This window comes from Corvus brachyrhynchos, unplaced genomic scaffold (genome assembly GCF_000691975.1).
Source record: "Corvus brachyrhynchos isolate BGI_N302 unplaced genomic scaffold, ASM69197v1 scaffold237, whole genome shotgun sequence".
In the NCBI taxonomy this organism is placed as follows: domain Eukaryota; kingdom Metazoa; phylum Chordata; class Aves; order Passeriformes; family Corvidae; genus Corvus; species Corvus brachyrhynchos.
The window spans coordinates 136890-141832 of record NW_008238959.1 but is presented as its reverse complement, the minus strand read 5'-3'; positions in this window follow the sequence as shown (position 1 = coordinate 141832).

The window sequence follows — 4943 nt, the reverse complement described above, 5'->3', positions numbered from 1 at the left end:
GCTGGGCGGGCAGCCCGGCTGGCCCGCTCCTCCTCGGCATCGCCTGCTTCACACCACGGTGTCGGTGCGCGTGTGCAGCGGAGAGAGGGTGCGGCCCCGCCGGGAGGCTGCTCCGAGCCCCGGATAGCCCTGGAGGGCTCCCCGTAGCCAGCGCCGGGCGGTACTCCACTAAACCCCGGTTTAGTGACCCGCTAGATGAAGGCTACTTCATCTATTCTACGCGTCAGCTATTCTAGAGGTGCAGATTAAAGCACATCATCATTTTCAACCCATATTTCTTCAAGATATTTCTTCTTTCTGTCTCCTTTGTTCTATCCACGTGCCGATGTCCCTAATCTCTCTAACCTGGTTTATGCAGCTCGATAACCCTGCCTATGGATTACTCCAGATCTGATTTTACCTTCTCCCAAGGCAATCTGCAGCACAACCCGGTTTCCTCTGATTGATATGCCAACGCATCCACACCTTTCTTTTGTTTGCCTTACGGTGAGAAGGCATCCCATCTCCAAAAGGCATGCTAGAAAATACACCCTCACGTTTGTCTCCTCAGCAGTGATTTTGAGAAAAAATAATCCGATCATTTGCAGTCCCTGTGAAATCTCTTTTTACTGGCCTAAGCCAGGAGCAATTTAATTATTTGGTTGACTACGCTTTGCAAACAATGTGTAGCTGTAATTCCAAGCAAACATTTTCTCGTGGCATGCTAACTGCATAATCAACATCCTCATCTATAATTATTTGTTCAAGGATAGCTTGCAGATTAGCAGCTCCAGGAGACCACTGACCACTCCAGGTAATGATTCAAAGTAATGCCAGTCTTTCCCATGGCTGAGACGGGTGTGCTCCTGAAAACCCTGTCACAGCAAAACTCGGTGACAGCAGAGCTGGTGCGAAATACAGGTACTGTGACTGTTTGCTACTATTATTTCCAAGTATCCTGCATGTTGTACACTGCATACTAGTTTTTTACTAGGAATATTACTGACATTTCGGTGTGAAGGGGAGTAGCTGATTTTACACATCCTCCATACCTACGCTAAGCTCATTCCTAACAGCTTGAGGCTTCAAAGGAAGCCATTTTAAAATCCAATTCAAGGAAAACAGATTATTTACAGTGGAGGAAAGCAACCCACCCCAACTTCCTTGCCTTAAAATAAACTAATACACATTTTTGAAGCAGGGGGATTAAAGTATATCTGCTGCATAGAACTTGTTGAGATTGTAAGAAAAATAAAATAGGTGAAATGTTTATTTCTAAAATTTACAGCTGCTTTTCAGAGGGATGAGAGAGGAGACCCAGGTCTAGCTTTTCTGCAGCCCCTAAACCAGACTCCTTAGAAGTGAATAGCAGCCGTCCAAATCACTTCAGGAGACTTTAGGCAAAGTCCGTTTTAATTCGAAGGTGAGTGTTTGGGACGGCAGGTTTCTCACAGGTTCGGCACAGGTTGTTGTGAATTATTTGCAGGGAAATGAAGTGTTCAGCTGTTCGCTGCCCGTGTTCTCTCCCCCCGCTCTGGATCTGCCTCACACTGCTATGCCTGTCAGCGCAGCCCCTGCCCCAGCCCCGGGGCCGGCCCTGGCTGGGCTCCTCCATCCCCATCTCCCCGGCAACCGCCCCCCTCGGCAGAAACGAGCTGCACAAAAAAGAGAAAGGAACAAAAAAAAAGCCTGCAACATTTTCATTCGCCAGGCTGATTTCCCAGGATGTAAAAGCACTGTGGGTAGGGGACTGCGGAAACAGTGGCAGGACGGATGAAATGCCAACGTGCAAGGTTGTTCACAGTCGTTCTCGACATTAGAGAGGAGGAATAACACAATCGCAGTCAAGAGTTTGTTTAATGAAACTCAGAGGAACAACCCAATTTTGTCTCATGTGGCCACTCCCCGTTCCCTTTTGTGGTTCCCATCCTCCCACTACAAGGTTGGGTGTGATCACCGTCAGAGCGTCTGTCCTCTGCTATTGAAGTGGTCACTGATGAAAGAAAGTCCTCCTTTCCTTGCTAGATGCAGAAGGTTGCAAAAGCCAGCTAACAAAAGCCCAAGGGAAGGAGTAATTTTACTTTATAATAGAAAATACATGCTTTTGTGGGATGTACTGCAGTATAGTTTGTGGGTCATTAGAACATATTTTCTAAAAAGAAACTTACATCTGTCCCATGGCTCAGCATCACATTTCACAGAGATCCCGTTCCTTGTCTGTGGCTCCTCTCAGAAGGATGGAAATTCCTTACAGACCTTGAATCGATGCCCAAACCCCCAAGAGAGGCCCAGAGACCTTCAGTATATTGCAGGGAGGGACGCAGTATTACACAGAAATTAGAAAGAAGTTTGGACCCTCATGAGTTGCTGTCTTAGACCACAGACCAAGCTGGACATCTAGCGGGGCTCATTTGGTCATTTAGAGCAAACCAGTATTTTATTTCTCAGTGTGAATCATTGTAACTCAGCAGAGGGTCAGTGAGAGGTGGGCTGGGAGGACCCTGTGTACATTTGAGAGGAACTCAGGGTGGTGCAGATGGAGAAGGAGCATTTTGCAAACAAAATTGTGCTGAGTATCTCCATTTCCATGTGTCTTCGTGGTTCTGCACACAGGTTGCTTCCAGTCTGTGTCAGTGGCTGGAGCCAGATGGCTGGGAGCAGCCACAGCTGTGTGCTGCAACCCTCATTACCCTTGCCCACAACAAAACCCCTGGCTATAACACAGCCCAACTGCACTGCCCAGACCCAGGCTTCTGAGAAAATTGCTAAGCTATGGGAAAGCCAGCAGCACAACCCCCTGCCTCACATGAAAATGTACAAATGCAGGCAGAGAGAAGATTATAGGAACATGATCATCAGTGGCTGAAGGACAGGGTAGAATCAACACCAGCATGGAAAGCTGTGAGATCCTAAAGGAAGAAAACAGAGAGGCAACAGAAAACTGCAATGCATCAACACCGAGGGTGGGTTCATGGGAGCAGCAAAGTCCAGCCCTCCTCCCTCTGCCTGTAGCTGTCCAGTCAGCACACCAGAGTCTGTCTCTGCCCATCAGTGCAGTGCTTAAACCACACAGCTCATCAAGGCCAAGCTGTCTTCAGGCCACTGTACCCAGGGTTAACACCAATGTGTACCTGATGAGACATGCCCAGGGTGACCCAGGGCTGGACAGTGAGGGGTGGTTACACTGCCAGTGGTGGCCCCACACCATTCTGTCTGCTGGGTGGGCTCTGGTCACCCAACAAGCCCCAGTGGGTGAGATCTGGGCCATGGACATGCTGTATCTGCAGCCCATGTGCCCTCCCAGGCAGCATCCCAGGGGAGCAGGGTCACCCCTATGGTGCTTCCACACTTGCCAGAGGGCCCCAGGGTCAGGGCAGCTATCCCGTAGGCCCTGCCAGTGCTGCTCATCCTGGGGCATCCCTAGCCTCATCCCTGCTGAGGCCAAGGGCTTCTGGTGCATCCTCCCCACAACAGGCTTCAGCCAGATCGCAAGATAATTTTTTTTTTTTACTGCTGCTACAAGTCATTGTTCCTAGCCAATAATTAAAACTCTGTGACTGTTTAATTTTTTCCAAGAGCACCTGCCTGCTCACCAGTTCCTCTTTATTACACAACGTAAGGATTGCTTTCACAAAACAAAACCTGGAGCAAGGCTGTTAGCTGGAACCCCACGCAGTACTCTCAGAAAGGAAACCCCCCAGCCTCAGCTTAAGGACTCTCACCGTAGCACTTTGTCAGCAAAAATTACAGCAGTAAGAAGCCCCAAAGGAGGCTCTAAAGGACAGCCCGGGACCACATGACACCTTTCATGTGCATAATGCCACATATCGTGCACTTGATCTCCCCTAGCACATAATGGACCTGTGACAGTGTTATTTCCTGGTTCATCTTGTTCACAATAAGGTTGATGGGTGTGCCCCATATAAGCAAATTATAATAATAATAATAGTTCAAGCATCTATAAAGTCTTCAAAAATATCTAATACATGGGAATATAAACTACAGAAGTGCAAAAGAGAAATGAAAAATGGTTTCTCTAATTAGGAAATTACTAAATGACAAGAAGCAAAGAGCAGGTAAGAAGAGGCAAAGGGCAGTTTGCCTACTACCGGGTGAGAGTGTTGATGAGAAATTGATCTGCTCTCTAATAAATCCTCTTGCCTGGCCACCAAATGTGGCACAATGTTGAATGGACACTGGGGTCCCTGAACCAATGATTGGAAGGCATTTTGATTCCTGTGTGCTCTGCTTGCCAGGCATAAATATTAATAAGGTTCCAGCCTCAGTACTGTTGCTGATGCAGCTGTTTCTACATTCATGTGGAACAAATTCAGTAAATGCAAAAGAGCAAGGCATGAAAGAAAATATTCACTTGCTTGTCTGAGTTATTCTTGAAATCTGGTCTTGGTCCTTTCTTTCCTAAGCAGGATTTTCTGGGGAGGGGCGGTGTGTATGTATGTTCAGGCTGAAGTAAGATGGGGAAAATTTGCACAGTTTGAGGATCTTGTTGCAAATGGCAGTGTCAGAGGGTAGAACCGGTGTCAGACCCTCCTTTGCAGCCATCAGGTCAGAATCTGGAACCGCAGCGCTGCAGGACCCACATGCCCAGCGAATACTCCATTTTTGTTTCAATTCTCCTTGGTTAAAATTTTTTTCTTTCCACCCCAATGACTCATCCTTGAAACCCTGATAGTAACACACTGCCCTACATCATTACTAAGTCGAGTTTCTACTGAAACCGTTGCCTCCCTCGAGCAGCTCGGATTTGGTATGTCAGGGAAGCAGGAGTCTCTGTAACCGGTTTGAACAAAGAATTTTTTTCAAGGTCTTCTGCCGCCACCCTGCTCTCTCCTCGCTGCAGTTACATTGCGGCTGGCAGCGCTGCTTGCTGTAAGAATTTTTTTTTGTGTGCTTGTCAACTCGTTAACACTTTCTTTTTCCTTTTGCTAAAGACATGGTCGTGC